At 39.8% G+C, this 21879-nt stretch overlaps 1 protein-coding gene across 10 annotated transcripts in view; it reads right to left on the bottom strand.

The window, feature by feature from the left end:
* Nucleotides 1-19646, bottom strand: part of SPTSSB (serine palmitoyltransferase small subunit B) — a 31075-nt gene extending 11429 nt beyond the window's left edge. The window contains exons 1-4 of one of the 10 annotated variants that reach the window (XM_060298444.1): nucleotides 19083-19644; nucleotides 17995-18871; nucleotides 9822-9958; nucleotides 8541-8637 (exon numbers count right to left, since the gene is read on the bottom strand). The gene's annotated coding sequence lies outside the window, so the exon portion shown is untranslated. Of the gene's footprint in view, nucleotides 1-8540; nucleotides 8638-9821; nucleotides 9959-17994; nucleotides 18872-18976 lie in introns of all 10 variants that reach the window. The other 9 variants (XM_060298445.1, XM_070045485.1, XM_060298440.1 and 6 more) reach the window with 9 other exon arrangements.
* Nucleotides 19647-21879: the final 2233 nt, after the last annotated feature.

Raw genomic sequence — 21879 nt, 5'->3', positions numbered from 1 at the left:
TTAAATTTTTTGTGCTCATTAGCCACATGTGGCTTGTGGCTACCATATTGGACAGCACAGATATAGAATATTTCCATCACTGCAGAAAATTTTATTGGGCAGTGCTGTGGACTCTCTCCATCTCTCACTTGGACTAATGAAATAGCCTACCAACTTGTCTCCTTTTCACCTTACAATCTTCCATGCTGCTGTTGCAATTAACTTTCTAAAATTATAGATTTTTTTTTCAGTGGCTCTCCATTTCCTATGAAATGAAACATTCATGTAAGGCCTTTCACAGTTTGATCCCTCCACCTCTCCTGCATCATCTCTGAACTCTCCTGCTAAATGCCATTCACTCTTAAGCTTCCATGTTTTAGTTCATCCTCTTTTCTTTTCTAGAAATATTTTTGTGCCCCTCTTCTTTTAGATAAAATCCTATTCATTTTCAAGATGTAGCTTCTATGTTCTCTCTTCTATGAAACATTCTCAGGTCAGGAAGACCACCCTTCCAAGGAATGTATATTGCTTTCTTTTATGGGTTACCATTGTAGCTTTTATACTGTATTATAATTAGCCATGTACAGTGTTTCCCCATTAGACTATGAGGTCTTTGAATACTGGGAATATGCCATGGTCATCTCTATATCCCCAGTGCCTGGAATGTGGGATACTTATACACTGGCTGGTGGGCTGGTTGGCTGACTGAATTGTAAGGCTGTAGAAGGTAGGGACCACACTTGTACTTATTTAATATTCCCATAGCACAATGTGGGGTACATAAAAGGTACTTATGAATTCTCATTGTCTGCTTTCAGGCAATAAGTTTTAGACAGATTGTTTTCTAAATACTGTCAAATTCAGTACAATCTGTTTTTTTGTAGGATGAAAGGGAGCTGGTACTGATAGGACAAATACTTTTAAAGTTTCCAATACTCTTGAAAGTTCATGGACTCTGTGGGGGAATTAAAAAGCACTTCTATAGTGATTTTAAATGCCATTAAAATGGCTTTTTACAAGGGCTTACTCTAGGTGAGTAAAAATTTAAGATTGGTAGAAAAGTGGTTCTAATGGAAAAAAATCCCAGGATGAGAACATCTGGAGACCTGAATTCTATTACAGCAATTTTTCCTCTTCATCTTTTCTTCTCATCTTTATTTCTCTTCATTCATTCATTCATTTTACTTTGTGTCCTTGGGCAAGTTCCAAAGTCTTTCTGGGTCACAGCTTCTCTGTGTAAAATGAAGATAATTGATAATTGCTTCTAAGTCTGTCTCAGTGATATGGTAAGGAATGTGGGAATAGTTTGTGAGCTCTTTAGAAATATTTGTAAGAGTCATAATGATAGTAATAGTAGTGTTTGTTGTTGTTCCTTGTGGATTGGTACAACTTTAAACTACTTGCAAGATTTTATTATAGAGTCAAAGGGTCTTCATAGAATATTCTATAACAGTTACCTCAACAATGGAGTGCTTTGGATATTTTACAGGGAAAAAAAACCCCTCAGCCCTTATTTGTTTGCTGAATGAACTTCCTGGTACATGAGTAATAATAACAAAACAACACATGTATATAACCATTAACACCAGCCACTATTTGAAAGACATTGCAATCTTTACACAAATCTTTAAATGTGTGTTGGGCAGGGCCACCACATTCCATTGTGTGGGCTGTGCACTGCACAGACTTGTGTCATGGTTCTTGGAGCCCTGATCACAAACTGCTTCTTTATGTAAACACAGTTTGATTCACAAAGATACAAATTTGTATGATTAAAGGAAAAACCTCACATTGTGTCTATGTACAAATCAGACACAACAATAGTTTATTGGCTTCCCAGTTTCCAAATGTCTTGCTCTAAGTTTTCTGTGGGTGACTGTAATGTTTTCTGTGTCTCACAGAATGTTCTATTCTTGCTTAACATTTTCCAGGGAATTTCCTTGTCATCTTAGAATACTCTCCAGTCACCCTTTGGTAAGCAATTCTTCATGCTGATACTGAGGTGAATATTGGAAGTCAGACCAGAAGTGATGGACTTGAAGTCCAAGTCTTTAGAGGGAGCTAAAAGAACCAACTTAAAGGTTTGTGATAAATCAAAGCCAGAGAAGCAAATCAAACAACCATAGGGCAATTAAGGAACTTTCTTTATACATTCATGAATTGCTTGCACAATTTATAGACTCCTCAGAGAGGAAAAAACAAACAGTTGTAAGTCAAAGCATTCTTCTGCTTTTAGGCAGCTAAGTTACTCAATGTTTTATAATCTTAGAAGTGAGTTACTGGAATAGTGTACTAAGAGGAAAAAGTCTCACCAACAATTTAGCCAAGTTGTTGGTATGGTGTTGGTTTGAGTAATACACAAGAGTAGAGTGTTTTTGTGGAGATCTGAACCAACCTTTTGGCCTCCAATTTCCATTAACACCAACAAAAGCAGAACAACAGAAAACATGTACTTCTAGTCCAACTATCAGCTGGGGCCGCTGGGCATCACAGTGTGCGTTGAGTAACTGTAATTTCAAAGCAGTCCTGGTTGTTTGGCATTTTATGACAGACTCTAGAGGGATTTATGAATGAAGGACTTCTGGCTGGGAAAGGAAACTTGGAATTTGACTTTAACAGAAAATTTCATAATAGTTTAGGAAATACCAAATTCACGTTAGATCAATTTCAATGTTGTGTGGCTATCAAAAAGGAGATACATATAGTGAAATTAAAAATGAGAAGCACACAGGTTAATGCTGAGTAGATGTTATGAATAGGAAGAGAAACTTGTAATAGGAGAGGACATATCTTGCCTTTTTCCTGGTGTCCTCTCATTGACTCATATAGAAACAGGGCAAGGGGAATTCCCTGGTGGTCCAGTGGTTAGGACTCCGTGCTTTCACTGCCAAGGGCACGGGTTTAATCCTTGGTCGGGGAACTAAGATCCTACGAGCCAGGCAGCCCCAAAAAAAAAGAAACAGGAAAAGTATCCTTCTTTATTCCTGCCAATTTGGGAGTGGAGAGTAAGGCTTCCAGGTCAAGATTTTAACTGTAATGTCATTTCCTAGGATGAACCTCTTTATTACAATTTTTTTTTTTTTAAAAAAGAAAGAAAAACCCCATTACCCTAAGGAAAGAGGAAAGAATATTGCTTCTGGGTGGCTTTTTCCTTCTGTAGATATTGTTCCCAAGGGCTGCCAATTTGTTTTTAGAGGTAAAAAGTGAACAGAGTTGCAACACTAACAGTGGACTTAAAGATGTTAATAACCGTTTAAATAGGGGGATATATGTATACATATAGCTGATTGACTTTTTTATACAGCAGAAACTAACACAACATTGTAAAGCAATTATACTCCAATAAAGATTAAAAAAAATAGAAATGGAGAGAATAAAAGCAGACCAAAAGAAAAAGTCATTAAATGTATACACGTTAAAGCGCATTATTCAAGATAGCCAAAAGCAACCCAAATGTCCATTGGCAGATGAATGTATAAACAAAATATAGTATATACATGCAATGGAATATTATTTATCTTTTAAAAGTAAGGAAACTCTGACACATGCTACAACATGGATGAACCTTGAGAATGTTATCCCAAGTGAAATAAGCCAGTCCTAAAAAGACAAATGCTGTATGATTTCACTTATCTGAGGTATCTGGAGTAGTCATCTCATAGAAACAAAGTAGAATAGTGGTTACCAGGGGCTGGAGAAAGGGAGAAATAGGGAGTTGTTCATTGGATGTGAAATTTCAGTTTTGCAAGATGAAAACATTCTGGAGACTGGTTGCACAACAATGTGAATATATTTAACACTACTGAGCTGTACACTTAAAAATGGCAAAGATGGTAAAATTTTATGTTATGTGTATTTTACCACAATTTAAGAATTTTAAATGTCAGTGAATAACTCTAAAAATTAAGAAGGACTGAAATTTAAAAATACAATTTAAAAATAGTCTGAACAATATTTTTTAAAAGTCATTAAAAGTCATTGAGAGTCTCAGGACTTCCCTGGTGGCTCAGTAGTTAAGAATCCGCCTGCCAGTGCAGGGGACACGGGTTTGAGCCCTGGCGCAGGAAGATCCCACATGCCGTGGAGCAACTAAGCCCATGTGCCGCAACTATTGAGCCCACGTGCCACAACTACTGAAGCCCACGCATCTAGAGCCCATGCTCTCCACAAGAGAAGTCACTGCAATGAGAAGTCTGCTCACTGCAACGAAGAGTAGCCCCCGCTCGCCGCAACTAGAGAAAGCCCGCACGCACAGAAACGAAGACCCAACAAAGCCAAAAATAAATAAATAAATTAATTAAAAACAAAAAAAGTCATTGAGAGTCTCAATTTGTAGTGGGGCATTACTAGTCTAGCAAAATTGCTTGGATGTACCATCCAAAACTAAGTAAATGAATAACCCCAAAGGTCTTCAAATAATAATTGTGAGGTTCCAGTTGGGGTTCCCTTCTTCTTGGCTTTCATGACATAAGAGGAAAATTGGAAACTGATGAACTACAAAGAACTTTCTGAGAGGAGTGTTGACCTGTTTAGGTTGATTCTTGGCATCAGTGAAATTCTCATAATTTCATTCCCTATAGTACTTGTGGGAATTAAAATTCTGTGATATGCTACCTGTTTTTGACAAGGATGTGAAATAAAAAGCTCATAAGATCCCCAAACCCAGAGTATTTAAAAGGGAGTAAGAGTGGAAAAGTGGCTAAATCGTTTGACTGAAACTACTTTTCTACTGTTATTACAAACCCCTTTCCTGGCAACTATGTGCCACGTACGTCATAACAGTTCTGCCTTTCTCTTTTCTTCCCCAGCTCTTTGCCATCAAAACTACACTTTGGTAAAGGAAATACCTGCTTACTGTCTGTTCCTAAGGACTCAATTTTCTTAGAAGCTAGAAGCCTGAGCACAAAAAAAAATCAAGATTTTTGTCTCATCCCTGCCTATTGTCATTATATTTCATATGTCTTCAGAAATAGAAGACTTTTTTTCCCCAAGGAGGAGTTTGAGGGCAAGGAAGGTGAGTTACTGCAATACTGATTTGTCAGTTACTGCAATACTGATTTGTCTCATACCTGCTGAGCACTTCTTCCCAGTGTTCTGCCGAAAGAAATCCGGTTGCATAGGCAGCTGGTCAACCAGGACTCTTCCAATAGTATTTTCTAATACTAATTTTCTAGGTTGTGTTTTTTGCAGTTTTTTTGGATAGCATTGAATAGATTTGCTCATAAAACTTTTTATTGTTTTTGTTTATTTTTCTGTTCTTCTTCCTCCTCCTCTTCCCCCTCTTCCTTCTCCTTCTCATTCTTCTGGCCTGTTCTTTATTTCTTATTACATTGTCTGCAAGGCTTCTGGTGATGAGTTCAATGTTTTTGGTGACCAGCAACACTGAACTTTCATGGGTGTGATTTTTCTGTGACAATAGTAAGACAGCCTGTTGCTTTTTTACTGCCCTCAACTGGCCTGCTTCTGTATCTCAGTTATTACTGCTTTTAGGAAAGTGAGTGGAGAGCTAGCCTGACTCCAAGGGTCATGGAGATAGACATAGCACTGTTGAGGTGTTCTCTCTGCCAACCCCCAGATCAAGGGACATTTCCCTACTGGATTGGTTAGCATTCTAGGTCAGCTAGTTTCTGAGATGGGGCAGAGGGAGGTGAGAAGGGAAAGGCAGGAGTGATAGAGCTATGTCAAGACATGTCATTGCTTTTAGACAGTTAAATTAATTAGATTTTGCAATCTTGTACTTAGAAATGAGTTACTTAAGTGAGATAACAAAAGAAAAAAGTCTCAATGACAATTTAGCCTAGTGGATTTCTCATTCTCCTGGTCAGAACGGCATTGACATATTATGCTGGCTTCATTCTCTTTCACCTGCTCCCAGGTACATGGGTACCTGCATGCTTCTAGTGAAAAGTGGAAAAAGGCTGAGCTCCAAGATTATTCTTTTAAATGAGTAACAATTGTTCATTTCCTAAGAACTTTGTTGATTCTCAAGTAAATGTGGAGATGGCTAATGGCAACTGGGCATATTAAGAAAAATATTTTCAACCAATAGATTTGGAACCAATTTAACTATACACTCAAACTGGGTGAGATGAAATGTTCTTTTCCCTCTTTGAATAAATGTGTGTTTGTTTGTCAAGAATACCAGAGGGGGCTTCCCTGGTGGCGCAGTGGTTGAGAGTCCGCCTGCCGATGCAGGGGACATGGGTTCGTGCCCCAGTCCGGGAAGATCCCACATGCTGTGGAGCGCCTGGGCCTGTGAGCCATGGCCGCTGAGCCTGTGCGTCCGGAGCCTGTGCTCCACAACGGGAGAGGCCACAGTACCACACACAAAAAAAAAAGAATACCAGAAGAAATCTGCCAAGATAGAAAAATATTTGGGTTAAGATATTGTAGTAGGTTGAATGGTGGCCCTCCAAAAGATATGTCTACATCCTGGAACCTGTGAATGTAACTTTATTTGGAAAAAGTGTCTTTGTGGAAGTAATTAAGTTACAGATCTCTGCAAAAGCTCATCCTGGATTACCCAGGTCAGTCCTAAATCCAATGACAAGTGTTCTCAGAAGAGAAGGCTAGTGAAGACAGAGGCAGAGATTGGAGTTATGTAGCCATAAGCCAAGAAGCCATCAGAAGCTGAAAGAAGGAAAGGAGAATTTTCCCCTAGAGTCTTGAGAGGGATTGCAGCCCTGCTGATATCTTGATTTCAGAATTCTAGCCTCCAAAACTATCAGAGAATAATTTTCTCTTGTTTTAAGCCACCAACATTGTGGTACATTGTTACAACAGCCCTAGGAAATGAATTCAGATCTCTTCCTTAAAACCACTAGAATTGTATAATGTGGAATTCTCTTCAGGGGACAGAAACAGCCTTTATTAAGTACCACTGTGGCAGGCACTGGCTAAATGCTTAACTTAAATGATTCCAACTTTAAAGATGAAGAAACTGAGGCCCAGAGTCTCACGGTGACCACATGGGGAGCTGGGTGAGAAGCCTCCCGAGAGGCAATGTGGTGAGTAGTTACGAGCTCTGGCTCTGGATCCTGTCTGTGTTTGACCCTGGCTAAGTTGCTCAACCTCTCTGACTCAATTTCCTCTACTGGAAACAAAGGAATGATAATAGAACTTCATTCATACAATTTCTGGGAAGATTAAAAGATGTAAAGTATAAAGTATAAAGAATAAAACATAGGAAGAAGGCCTAAGTGAATGTTAACTGTTATGATCATTATACACTATACTAATGTACTGTTGCTAAGCCTATGAATACCAGACAAAGAATAGAAGAGAATGAGATCATTTTTAAGGCAAAATGTGTCAACTTTATCAGTTGTTAAGATTGAAGCCACTTTAAGAGAGGTTGTTCTTCAGAATGTTTACTCAGTTCTGGTGTGGCTATCACAGAGTAGATAAAAAAGTATATTGCCTCATTTCAAAGATGAGGAAACTGAGACTCATTACGTTTTTGTACTTCACTACTGTCAGAAGCCAAGGGGGAAACAACACTGAGACCCAGTCTTGGGATTCTCTCACTCCAAAGTGCTCTTTCTATCATGCAAATGACTTTATAAATGCTTTACAAATGCTAAGTGTCCAACAAGTATTTTTTGAATTAGAAAAATCAAGCCTCATTATCAGTAACTTTAAAGTAATAGTGGAGCTTCCCAAACTATTCTGAACTGAAGAAATTGTTGCCAACTGTTTCAAAACCATAAATCTCTTAAAATATTGCAGCAAAAGAGAAGGATTAAGAAACAGAAGATAAATCTGTTTCTTTTTGTCCACACCCTCTACCTTTTCTTTTTTCCCCATTTACTATAGATTTAATAAAAGTGGGTAGGTGGCTAGTGGTAGTCTAGGTTTTTTCCACTCTATTTCCTTTTCTTTCTTTCTTAAAAATAAAATAAGCAGAAAGAAAGTGAATGTCCCATATGAACACTGACCAGGCTTACTTTCATTAACGTTTTTTAAGAAAATGTTTTCAGTGTATCATATTCCTCTCTTCATTTGTCTCATCTGGTTAGCTAAGTACTTTTTGAAACATTTACTTCTTTCTTGTATCAGAGGTCTTCCAGGATAAGATACTGCTCCATTTAAATAAAAAATGAAGGATGCCGAAACAGAAGCAGTTTTAACCAGCAAACCCATAAATAAGACAGGAGTTAGTGCTATGTAATCCTGACACTGGCACTTGTACTGAAATTGGCCAGAGGTTCTTAACCAGGAGGCCAAGAACTTGGTTGGGGGGCTGGGTTGTGGAGTCTGTGAACCCCTTGAAATGTTTGCGAATTTTGCATAAACATTTTTTGGTATACACTTCAAAGGAGCCTGTAATGTCTGTAAGCTAAGAACCACTGTTTCAAGGCCTCATTACTAAAGCGAATTGCCACATTTCACTCCTTTGTATCATCTTAAATGCCATTATAATATCAAGTATATCATAAATGTTTCTTGGTTGCTTAAGCAAGAACCAGAAGCTTCATCTTGTTAAAGATGTCATCTTATAGGCAAAAGGGGCAGATTTCTAAAAGCGAGACTCTATGATATAATCAATCAGAAGAATCTACCTGCCTAGAAGGGTCCAGGTCTGGGTTCTTGTCCTTGCTTTCCTGAGGAATGATTCTGTGTGTGTTACTTCTCCTCTCTGGATTGCAGCTTCTTCATCTGTGAAATTAATATTTGAATTAAATAAATCCAGATGCCTTCAAACTTTAAAACAATTCTATTCTGTGTAAAAGATTATTAAACCTCTTAGAGAGATGATCTCCCACAAAATTTTAGAATGTATTATAAAAACAAAGCATCACAAGCTAGCCTTATTTTAAAATTTATTTTTAGAGAAGTTTAGTTTGAGGACATGCCATCGGCTAGTGATTTCCCAATGTGCTCTGAGGGCTATAAGGTGCCACATTACCGTCTATGGCAGGGTTGAGGAGAGGCCCCAGATGGGACAAAGAGACAGAAGCTAAGAGGCTCACATCTCACATCTCACTTCTATCAGAGTAGCCTGCTTTTAATCTGCTTTATACACTAGGTTTCTGGGTGAGATTTTGTTTGTAGAAAGTGTTTCATAATTTTAATTATTTAAAATAAATTTTAATTATTATTAAAATTTAATTGTTGATATCTATGTGGGGGAAAAAAAAGGAAAAAGAGATTAGGTTAATCACTGTATTTAAACATCCATCTTTGAAAAGGCACTGGAAACAGTCAGAAGCCCTAAGCCTTGTTTCCTATTTTGTCATTTATTAGCTGTGTCACATCAGGCATGTTAGATAGTCTTTCTGAATCTTTGTTCTCAAATATAGAATGATGATAATATCTTTTCCACAGGATAATTGTAAGAATTAAATGAAATAATATTTGTGAAAGTGTTTTGTAAATGGGGAAGCATTATAAAGATGGTGAGTGGGTCTTTAGTGGTGAGCTCCAGGGCTCTGCATTTTGTCCTGACCATTGTAGCATCTTTTTCCATCTGAATTATGTCATAGAAAGTAAGGGTGATCAAATTTGCAGATGAACCAAAGTTATGGGGTGGAGTTCTAAAAGACTTAGCAGATTACAGAGTCCCAAAAATGACTGAGGGTAAAACTTTGGGAAAAATACAAAGTCTTGTTCTTCAGTTCAAAAAGTCAATTGTCCAAGGGTAAGATAGGGAAAAATGTGGCCCACGATCAGTTCAAATAAAAAAGACTAAGGAATTTTACTTGACTTCAAGTTCATTATGAGCCAATAGTGTTGTGAAATGGTTGACAAATAAGTGATACAATTGTCTTAATCTGTTTGGACTGTTATAACAAAATACCACAGACTGGGTGACTTATAAACAACAGAAATTCATTTCTCACGGTTCTGGAGACTGGGAAGTCTAAGATCAAGGCGCCAGCACAGTTGCGGTCTGGTGAAGGTCCTCTTCTTGTTCCTAGCTGCCACCTTCTGGCTGTGTCCTCACATGGTCTAAGGGACAGGGGATCTCTCTGGAGCCCTAAGAACACTAACGTCATCATGAAGGTCCCATTCTCGTGACCTAAGCACCTCCCAAAGGGCCCACCTCCTAATACCATCTCCTTTGGTGGTTAGGATTCAACATATGAATTTTGGGAGGACACATTCAGACCATAGCACGAATATTCTTATATATTTATAGAAGTACTGTGCCACCAGCTCTTGGCTTTGATTAGCATCCTTCTAGCTGCTGAAAATAGTCACTCCAGCAAGTTGAGCACATCCTCAGGAAGCTAGATGGCGAAAATCTGGAAGGTTTCCAATGGGAAACATTGCAAGAAGATTTTGGAGGAGGGACATATCAAGGAGGTCTTAAAAGATCTAAGAGGTTTTAAATGGTGTTACAAGCTATTACGGAGGGAAAGGTTTGGAATTGTTTTATTGTTTTCAGAGGTTAATCTCAGGAAAACCTGGGGAATTCCCTGGCGGTCCAGTGGTTAGGACTCGATGCTTTCACTGCGGTGGCCTGGGTTCAATCCTTGGTCGGGGAACTAAGATCCTGCAAGCTGTGTGGTGTGGCCAAAAACAAAAACAAAAACAAAAAACTCAGGAAAAACTTTAAACAGTAAGAGTAATCTAAAGGGGAAAGTGTTGGCTGATTGAAGTAGTGAGAATTCCATTAGGGAACTGTTCAAACAGAGTCTAGACAGCACCTTCTGAGGGTTGCTACCCATCAGAAGGAAGGGTTTAAGAAGAGATTACTAAGCTTTCATCACATCTAAGGTACTACTTCTATAATAGCATTCAGTATCCCATTGGAGAATGATTTGCTTCATTAAATTTTTTTCCATAATAAAAGAATATGGATTTTGAAATTGGCAAACTGGAGTTTGCTATAGTGTGTTATTCTGGGTGTTGTTTAACCTCTGTAAACATCAGTTACGACATCACTAACACAGAGATGGTTAGTTATTTCTGTGTTGTTGTGAAGATTACACAACATTGGTAAAGGATGCTTAATGGTGCCTGGTTTTAGTAACAGCTCAAAGCTGGTAACTTTTATCACAATATTATTTGTTCCTCTTATTTTCTACATGCATTTTATTTCTTCTCCTAAGAGATTCCTTTCAGGTGACTCTATTGAACCCATAAGACGCAAATGATGTAAGTAGGTAAAATGGTGACTCACATGAGTCTGGGAGAAAGAATTTGCCCTATAGGTCATGGGGGTGGGGAGAGGGTACCATATCATCTGTTTTGTGTTTGCATCAGGGTTTCCTCTTAAATGGAGGAAACCTGTGGAACAACATTTTTGTCCTGAATTATAACCTGATTTTCCTGCCCATCAAGACCAGAACTAGACCAACCTGACTGATTTTTTTCTTTGTTTAAAGTTTTAGACAATAAAATATCCTATTAAAAATTTAATGACTGGGACTTCCCTGGTGGTCCAGTGGGTAAGACTCTGAGCTCCCAATGCAGGGGGCCTGAGTTTGATCCCTGGTTGGTGAACTAGATCCCACATGCATGACACAACTAAGAGTTCGCACACTGCAACTAAGAAGTCTGCATGCCACAACTAAGAGTCTGCATGCTGCAACTAAGAAGCAGTTTACTATTCTTAGAAGAAGATAAAAACATGAGATTCCCCCATGTTTGGGGAAGAGGCCAAGAGAATTCTCTTTAATAGGAGTAGAGGGAAGTATTAAAGTTACTAGGTTTCCATAGATGGTCACAGGTTAGCATTTCATCTTATTTAGAAGGTAATAGATAAACAGTACATGTGAGGAGGCACTAGGATAATTCTGACTAAAGATCTTACGCAAAAAGAGGATTATCAAACTTTCAAAAGAAGCAAAAAAGACAATATAACACTCTTAGGTTTAGATAAGGCTTGACTTCAAATAAATTTTTTTTTTCCATTTTTCTGTCTTCTTCTGCATCAGTGAACATTTATTGAGCATGACATTCTGTGAGGCACAAGTATGTTCCAGAACAGAGATGAACTGGCACTTTGGCTGGTGGGTGTGAGAGCAGTAGAGGTATTACTGCCCCAGAAAAATTGCTTTGGACGTGCCGTCTTGAGCTTTTTTCCTTCTTTCTTTTTCTAGTCCTTCAAATTTTCTTGTTCAATATTCTACTTATATTCATTCCCAAATTCTCTTTATAATCTTTTCAGAGATCTTGAACCCAAAGTGATAACTTTAGTTTAGAATTCCTAATGGACATCCTTCTATCTTATAATAGAGCTGAAAGGGCAGGGATGCAATATTTGAGTAGCAAACAGTCACCCAGGAAACTGCCATTCTGTATCGGTAATAATAGTGGATATTTATTGAGCAACTTATGTCCCAGAACTTTATATGTATTACCTTAGACAGTTCACTTAACAACATTATAATAGAGGCACTATTTCTATACCCATTTTACAAATGAGGAAATTGAGGCATTGGGAAATTTCAATATTAACCCAAAGTCTCACAGTTAATGTAGAGCACACACTCTTAATTACTACTCCGCCAGGCTGCCTCTCTATGCAAAGACCTCTGGTTACAACCTGGCAAATCACCATGCATGCATGCATCCATCCATCCATCTATCCATCCAATCAAATATTCAGTAAGCATGTACTAGGGATATAAACTATGAATAAGACTGACCTACTCACTCTCCTCAGGCCACTTTCTAGAGAAGAGGAGAGACAATTACACAAGTGTCCTACACAGTGCAATAAGTGCTATGATAGGGAAGTGTAGGGTACTCTGGGGCATAGAAAGAGGCTCTAACCCAGCCTAGAAGGGGGTGTCAGGACAGGCAGGTCAAAAAGATGAACCAGTTTGCAAGGCAGAAATAGAGACACAGACAGAGAGAACAAATGTATGGACATCAAGGGGAGAAAGGAGGGGTGGGATGAATTGGGAGATTGGGATTGACATATATAAACTAGTATGTATAAAATAGATAACTAATGAGAACCTGCTGTGTAGCACAGGGAACTCCACTTCGCTGTACACTAGAAACTAACACAACATTGTAAAACAGCTAAACCCCAATTTAAAAAAAAGTTCTGTCTTCATCACGGTGTATGCTTTGACTATTTTGCAACAAAAAGCATATAAGGTAACCTCAAGAAAGAAAGGTCTTTGAAAGGTCTTTGACCTTTCTCAGGAAAGAAAGGTCGGTGTTGTTCCCCCAGTACTTGGCACATAGTGGCTGCTCAATTAAAATCTGTTAACTAAATGAATGAGAATTCTAATGCTCCATAATAACTCCTTTATAACAGGGAGGTTTTTGACTTCTAATTTGATTCAAATGCTTCTCCTCAAGCCTGAAATAAATGTTCCCTTTTGACTTAAAAAAAAAAAAAATCAAGTCCTTGCTCCCTTTTAAGCCATTTTCTAAAAGTTCTATTTCAGGAGATCTGCCACACCCATTATATTTTACTAGAACAATGTATCCTCAGGTATCTTTTAAGCCAGGTGCCCTGAGGAGAGATTCTAGGAAGGTCTGGGAAAGCAGAGGCTCTCTGGTTGCTTTTCTCCTTTTTTCTAGTTGATCTGTGGGGTTCCGTGCTCTGTTACGTAGTTCTGAAAGATTTGTTCTCCTTTCACCTTTCCAGAGTGTCCTGGAAATTTTCCTTTCTCTCAAACTCTCCCCCACCCTCTTCACTCTTTCAAAAGGTGTTAGCTTTGGGAAAGTGGTCCTTAATTATTTACCACACAATCCTCTGGCAGACTACGAGAATCCAGGGCAAAGCAAGAGAGAAAGGCCACAAGAAAACTGAAAGCCCAGGCTAATGATTTCCCATAACAAGAATTTTTGTTGTCATAAGGCGGTGTTTTATTTAGGTTGTAGTTCTTTAGAAAAGACATGAAGTTATGTCTTCCTTGTGCTTGCTTGGAATGTTGGGTCTAACGTAATATTTTCTTTGGTGAAACAGCAGTAAATCCAAGGTAGTAAAACAATGCTGACGGGAAGGGGAAACCAAAGCTCCTCGGGGGAGAAGTTAACTTGGAGCAGGTAATCCTTACGGCCCATCCCATACGTGACCTTTATATTATCTAATTACATAATTTTACTTCCTAGCCTGATGCCACAGTTTAAAGTTGTACCTCGTTCCCTTCCCTGCTTAGTTTTTCTCCAGAGCCCTTATCTCCTACTCATACACTGTATAATTCACTTAAAAATTATGTATTTATATGACAGCCCCTCTAGAATTTGAGCTCCTGAAGGGTAGGAATTTTTGTCTGTTTTGTTTATTACTCATCCAGGGCCTAGAACTGTCCTGGTGCAGGGTAGATGCACAATAAATATGTTGAATTAAAGCATTATTAATCCGAATCAAAGCAATATTAATAAGTAATAACTATGATCAGGTTTTTCCTACATGTACTTAATTTATAGACAACTGGTTGGACATTTAAAATTAATTTTTAGAAATCTGACAAGATATGACAATAGGATCTCTACAAAAGCTTTGATGGTCGAAAACTGCGTGAAACCCATTTTCATCAGCGTGGTATGCTCTTCTAAACTTGTGCATGGAAGGATAAACTTGGCCTGGAGAGAATGGAAAATCTTGAGGTTTCCTGATGCAGGTAGACTTATTTGAATCCCTAAAGCTAAAGGTATACTTTGGCTCAGTGTACTCATAACTGTTGCTGGCAACAAGTTCAGATGTTGCTTATACCCCCATGAAACTCAGACTCACTAATTTTATATTCCCATTTCTAGACAGAGCATTATCATCCAATTCCACAGTTCTTTACAGGATCAGGTAGTTTATGGGAACACAAAATATAGAAGATGAATAGAGGAGAATATTAATTATTTGGGAGCTTCTATATTTGAGATTATTATAATCACTGGAGATGCTTCCCAGCAGTGACATGTCAGTGTGTTCTGAGTACTACAGTGGCCGCTCCAGCTCTTCCTTTACCCCCAAGACTTCTACTTCTGGGCCAATCTAGTGCAAGTGAAACCGGGTTAGTCTGTGTGGCAGACAAGTACACTTTTGGCTGAGATTCAGGTACCCTCCCTCTCTCACCCATTGTGGCCTCTTTCAACAACTGGCCTAAAGAACTGATAAAGAACTAGACTTATCTAGAAACAGGAGGAACAGCTGGCCTCGCTGAGCTTGGATTAATATAATGAGTGGATGAGTCCCAAAAGTTAGGGCATTGCAAACAAATTCTCTATAGGACTGCATCAATGACATTTGACATTTCTAAACAGAAAAGCTTGGGCAGGTGTGTAAACATATACAAATCATATAATATGTATCCCCTGTGTCACTCAATTATTTCGTCTATCTCATGTGGCCCTTAGGAAAGATCTTCACATAAACTATTGGTCTGGTGGTACATGAAGATTCATGAACTCCAAGTTCTAAACCCACATGTTCTTTTAACAGCTTTATTGAGATATAATTCAAACACCATACAATTCACCCAAAGCACACAATTCAGTGGTTTTTAGTATACTCAAAGTTATGCAACCATTACTAATCAATTTTAGACCATTTTTGTTACCCCCAAAAGACACCTTGTACCCTTTAGCAGTGGCTCCCTATTCCTGCTCATTGCCACCCCCATCCCCTCCAGCCATATGCAACCACTAATCTACTTTCTGTCTCTATAGGTTTGCCTATTGTGGATATGTTATATAAATGGAATCACACAATATATAGCCTTTCACTTAGCATAATCTTTTCGATGTTCATCCATGCCATAGTACATATCAGTACTTTATTCCTTTTTATTGCTGAATAATATTCCATTGTTCCATTCCATATCTCATTTTATCTATCCATTCATCAGTCAATGGATGCTTGGGTTATCTTCACTTTTTGGCTATTATGAATAATGCTTCAGTGAACATTTGTGCACAAGTTCTTACAGGGACCTAGATTTTCAGTTCTCTGGGATAATACCTAGGAGTGGAATTATATGGGTTATACGGCTGGGTTATATGGTAACTCTATGTTCAACTTTTTGAGGAACTACCAACTTATCTTCCACAGCAACTCACCCATTTTACATTCCCACCAGCAATATATGCTGGTTCTAATTTCTCCACCTCCTCTCCAACAATTATTATTTTCTTCCTTTTTGATTATAGCCATTTGGTTGGTGTGAAGCGGTATCTTGTGTTTTTGATATTCATTTCCCTAATGACTAAATGATAGTAAGAACCTCTTTGGTGATTGGCCATTTGTACCTCTTTAGAGAAATGTCTAAAATCCCTTGCCCATTTTTAAATGGGTTATTTGTCTTTTAGTTGTTGAGTTTTTCCTCTTTTGCATTAAGAATACGGGATGGTTGGAAGGAGAGCCTCAGATCTTTCACATGCTCTTGCCTAGGGTAGAGCTTCTGCAACATTGGTGGTGGATGAGATGCTTGTGGCCTGCTTTCCCAGGGATATACCATAGCCCTATGCTGGGATCTAGGCTGAGAGGGAGTCCTGTGTTCTTGGCTGTACCCCCCCGCCCAGAGTGGAGCACCGTCACATCCAGGTGGAATTGGCAGGGAAGTGGGTTGTGGTTCAAAATCCAAACTCTTGCTGTTCTTATGGAAATGTAGTGGATTGTCTTGAACAAAATTTTCTACATTTGTTGTATTTCCTCAGGACAATTTCTAGAGACTAAATAGTTGTGTACCTACAATTTTCAACCGTAATTTTATAGTATTGTTGTTTTGCTAAGGGGTGGGTTCACAGAGCTCCTCATACCACCATTCTGGAAGTTGAGTCCCATTTGGATAATTTTTAATGAAGATTTTGCATCTTGTATACTTGGTGGTGAAATAGTTTATGCTGACATAGTAGATATAGAATTACAAAGGACAGTTTTTTACAAAAGTATTTGCAAATTTACAAACAGTGGATTAAGAAAACCAGTTGAAGTTGAGAATTGGTTGACTTTCAACTTCATATCCACTAAATTTCTAGAATACCCACCCATTTGGTTTGATGAACCACTGTTAATTTATTGTTATTAAATAGTTGTGTAGAAATCTTTGGGTAATGAGGGTGACAGTACGTTTCATATGTTTGTTGTTACTCTAGTAATCTATGTGCAAAACCATCACAGCCATTGAAACAGTCATCAGAATGATGCCTGTTTTAAAAAGCATAGAAATAATTTAGACGTGAAAATCAAATTATTCAAACCTCATTAGTTTTATGCACTAATCTAAAAAATTCACAAGCAAAACTAATCATGTATTTCTTAACTTTTGTTTAATTCAAAAGAACTACTGGGCCACAAAGTCTTGTAGAAAAACAATTTTCCCAACTTCCCTGGCGCATTTATTTGTAGTTTTAAGGCTAAGATTTACATTTAACAATTCTTCAAATTCTTTATTTGATCAAGGGCTGGGTTCATATGTTCATTGCCAACCAGTTGAATGTCATTTTAGTTGAAACAGATCTAGAATCTCTGCTCTTATCTAAACCCTTCTTTATTATACCACATCCCCACCCGCATGTCAAAGTTATCTATATGTACCTTTCTCCTTGGGTTTAGAAGTCTAATTACTTATAAATGAACACAATCATCTTTAAGAAAATACATCCTACGTAATAATCATGAAAAAATGTTAAAATGTATTCCTTGTTGGAAACTCTTCACTTTTTGGTCAGTTGACTTGTGTGTATTATTGGCTTAAGTAGCAAAACTAGGCAAAAAATATTGTATAAGAGCATGAAACAAGATAAAGATGAATATTTAAGAATGAAATCAAGCACCTCCCAATGACATGTCTCTGAATAGTTATTACTGAACTATACAAAGATAAATAATGAAAGTAATTAACAAAGTAATTTTCTCTTCTTTTGGCTGGGAAAGTTTTAACAATAAAGTTTGACTTCTGTTGAGTGAAACATCTTAGTTTCTAACATAGTTAAAGGCAAATGGAAAAGCCCATTCAATTCTTAAAATTTTTAACGCAGTTAAATAATAAGCTGGTACATTGCATTATGGCTTGGTATTATTTTTTTCTTATAAAGACAGGAATTCTATCCTTCTAAAGCTACTTTACAGTTCAAGCAGATATTTGGAAGATGGAAGATGCTTACCTCCCAGTTGGGTGTATCTCCTTGCGGCTTAGGTGAGCACCAGTGCTTTGGCTTCTCCCCAACTGCTGCGAGCTTCCCACTGCGCTGGGCACCTCGAGGCTCCAAGAGTTAGGTGTTCGGCCCCGCCCTCTGCACTATTGCTAAAACTCCAATTCTGCCAGACTGATTCCGGTGATTAATTATTGACAAAAGGAAAACACTCCCAGGCAAACTTGTGTCCAACCGCACTGCTCCCAACGACTCCTTCCAGAAGAGAATGCCGGCTGCACCACTCCCCTCCCCCCTTGCTCTATGGTCCCAACTTCCCACACGCTGCCACTCTCAGTCCTGGGCGACCAGGCTCGTCCTCGGAGGAATGCAGCCCAGCGACTTCTACATTTTTAAATTTGGTTTCCTGTAGCTCGTTAGCACTTCTCCGGGGAAGAGCCTCTCAGGAGGGGGTGCTTTCCGGATGCAGGGGAAGCCGGGGCTCTGAGAGCAACGGAGCAGGCTAAGGCGTCGCTGTCACCTCCGGCTGCTGCAGTAAAACCCCGAGTCGCGGCGGGGATGGGCAGGAGGGGGTGGGGAGGCGCCCTCCCCCTCGCTCGGATCGGAGCCCCGACACTACCGGAGGGGCACGTACTTCGGTGGTAGTGGTGGGAGCGGGCAGATAAACAGGAGGCGAAGGTGGGAGCTTTGGGGCTTTAGCCTAAGCCAACGTCAACCCGCCCAGGGAAAGCCTGCGCCCAGCATCCATCGATCTGCAGACTTCGGCAAGGGGGTGAAGCCGGGCGGATGCTGAGGACTGCGGTCTGAAACTCAGCGGCAGGCTGCGAAGTGAGCCCAGGGCTCCGGGCCGGGGCGGCAGTCGGCCCAGCAGGCATCCCACCGCATTCGTCTGTCAAAAACGGAAGAAAACAAACCCTTTTAGCTTTGGCAGTTAATTTTGGTGCCTTTGAACGTGCAAAACGCCTCTCCCCGCCCCACTCCCTCCATCCAGCACCTTCCCTCCTCCCCGTTGGCTGGGCGGTTAATCGTTGAAAGGCTGGACCCCCTCGGGGAAGCAGATGGAAAGATCGTGCCCAGCGAACTTGTGTGTGCTCACTCACAAGTGAAGAGAATTTGGGCCCGGACTGCGGCAGGAAGGCAAATTGGGGAGAGAGGGCTGGGAGGTTCGTTGTCTACACTCGCGGCGCAGGCTGCCGCGGCTCCCGGACCGGCGACCCCAGCGCTCGCGCTCGGCGCTCAATTATCTTCCCGGGGAGACACGGGACCGCGAAGAGCATCTTCTCTGAAAACCAGCATCCAGAACACCATCGATTCCTTTTCTACCAAGGACACAGTGCTTAGATTGAACGCCGCGGCTGCTTGCTGAGAGCGCAGAGGACCTTGAGGCTCCTAGCCCCGATATCTCTGTAGCCGAGACTCTGCCCAAGACCTAGTGGGGTCCGGGGCGAAAGAGTCTTTTGATTAATGAGCATTCGGGCAACATCTGCCCGTCAGCCCCCATCGCCCAAGGAGGACACGTTGCACACGCTCGGCCTCATTGTGTTGAAGCGCGAATTTTAGCTGCGGGCAGGTTTCCGTTCACTTCACAACGCGCTTCCAGCAGATTCCAACCTGCCGGTGCAGCGAAGAGAGAGACTCATGTAACTGGGTGGGGGTTACTGCAAGCCGGGGGGAGGTGTCCCCAAAGGAAGCCGAAAGTGGTTGGGGCCAGGGAAGGGAACCAATGGAAACTGAGCACCTTGGAGCATCTGTGTTGGCCGTTTTACGTCGTTATCTCTTCTGTGTCTTGTATCTAAATAGTAGCAACCTCTGCTAATATTTTTTATTTACCACTTTATGTTGTTCACATTCCTTATCTTCTGGCTTCTCCTGACAAACCTTGTCATGTTGGCAGCACAAGTATGACCACCCCCATTGGGAGATGAGGAAATAGAAACCCTGAGGAGTGACTTGTTCAGGTCGCCAAGCCCCTACTGTGGTGGTGTCAATACTATTTACACTGGTTTTTAGGTCTCATTATTCATTATCTAGTTTTCTTATCAGATTGTGACATGCCTACCCCCATACTCCCCGTGATTGTACATTTGTGGGAGTATAGAAATAGGTCTCTTCCTGCCCAAAGTTTGTGAAATGGCTATGAGACCTTGCAATTATTTGAACTGTAGGTGGGGAAAAACTGCTATAGCTTGCAGAAGCATCTAGGCCATTAAAAATAATCTTAAATGACATATGTAATATAACCACACACAGATACACCTTTATGTATATCTTTGTACCCCCAAATGGAGAATAGGTGTTTTTGTTTTTTAATAAATTTTTATTTATTTATTTATTTTTGGCTGTGTTGGGTCTTTGTTTCTGTGCGAGGGTTTTCTCTAGTTGTGGCAAGCAGGGGCCACTCTTCATCGCGGAGCGCGGGCCTCTCACTGTCGCGGCCTCTCTTGTTGCGGAGCACAGGCTCCAGATGCGCAGGCTCAGTAGTTGTGGCTCACGGGCCCAGTTGCTCCGTGGCATGTGTGATCTTCCCAGACCAGGACTCGAACCCATATTCCCTGCATTGGCAGGCAGATTCTCAACCACTGTGCCACGAGGGAAGCCCCAGTGTTTTTTTTTTTTTTTTATTACAAACAGAACATTCTCAAAACTTAACTAGATCACAAAATAAAGATGGACACTTTTTTTCTTATTAGATGGACACATTTTAAGTGGCAGAAATCATACACAGCTCATTTCCCCCTGATTGACATAGCACAATTGAAAATTTAAGAATACTTTAAACGTAGGTTGAAGGGAAGCACAAATGGGAAACTACATTAGAAACAGAAGAAAAACAAAAATCCTACATAAAATCAGGAGAGTATAGAAAAGCCATACAACGTATTTATTGCAAAACAAGGTACAAACCAAGAAGCTTAGAAGAAATTACAAAAAATTGTGTTAACTCATGTTAAAAATAAAAGCAGAGGGCTTCCCTGGTGGCGCAGTGGTTGAGAGTCCGCCTGACGATTCAGGGGACACGGGTTCGTGCCCCGGTCCGGGAAGATCCCACATGCCGCGGAGCGGCTGGGCCCGTGAGCCATGGCCCCTGAGCCTGCGCGTCTGGAGCCTGTGCTCCGCAACGGGAGAGGCCACAACAGTGAGAGGCCCGCGTACTGCAAAAATAAATAAATAAAAGCAGAAATTAATGAAATAGAAAAATAAAAAACAAGGAGAATTGATCAATGAAATAAAAAACTTATTTATTGCAAAGAACAAGAAAAAATCAAGCAACAAAGTTACAAGCAACATTAGAAAAGTGGTATATAACCACAGATGAGTTAGATATTAAAAACAAAACAAAGAAAAGATAATATTATTTTTCCTACAGAGAGGATCCTCCCTTTGTGCTGATAACTAGAAATAGTGAGATAACAAATGGTTAAGACATACCACAGCTTATAGAAAAGGGAATAAGATTTGAAGAAGCAGGCAAAATTTTTTAGAATGTAAGAATGTTAAGAATATAAAGTAATTCTAATTGTATCAACTGAACATTTGGAACCAGGCCTTTCATCATCATTATCATAAAGCAGCTGTTGAAGAACTAAAGGACACAAGCTTGCTGGAGTAGAAAATTTTATAAAGTAATCCAAGTTAAAAGTAATAAAAGACTATATGCTCTCAAGGTAACCTGGGAGGTTTGAGGACAGGTATTACAGGGAAAAAAATAAGATCACTTTGTAAAAGCTGTATTTATGACCCAGAAAGTTTGTTTGGAATATCTCTGGAGTTCAGAACACCAGGAAGGAGAAAGGACATGATGTGAGAATCCACTGAAAATGACCAGCCTGAAAATGGTCTTACCTCCAGGGGACCAAAATTAATAGCCTGAAATGTGAGTTTTCTCAAGCTCCAAAC

The sequence above is a fragment of the Globicephala melas genome, chromosome 4 (assembly GCF_963455315.2).
Source record: "Globicephala melas chromosome 4, mGloMel1.2, whole genome shotgun sequence".
Taxonomy (NCBI): Eukaryota; Metazoa; Chordata; class Mammalia; order Artiodactyla; family Delphinidae; genus Globicephala; species Globicephala melas.
The sequence above is the reverse complement of the archived record's forward strand: the minus strand, read 5'-3'. Positions and strand labels throughout refer to the sequence as shown.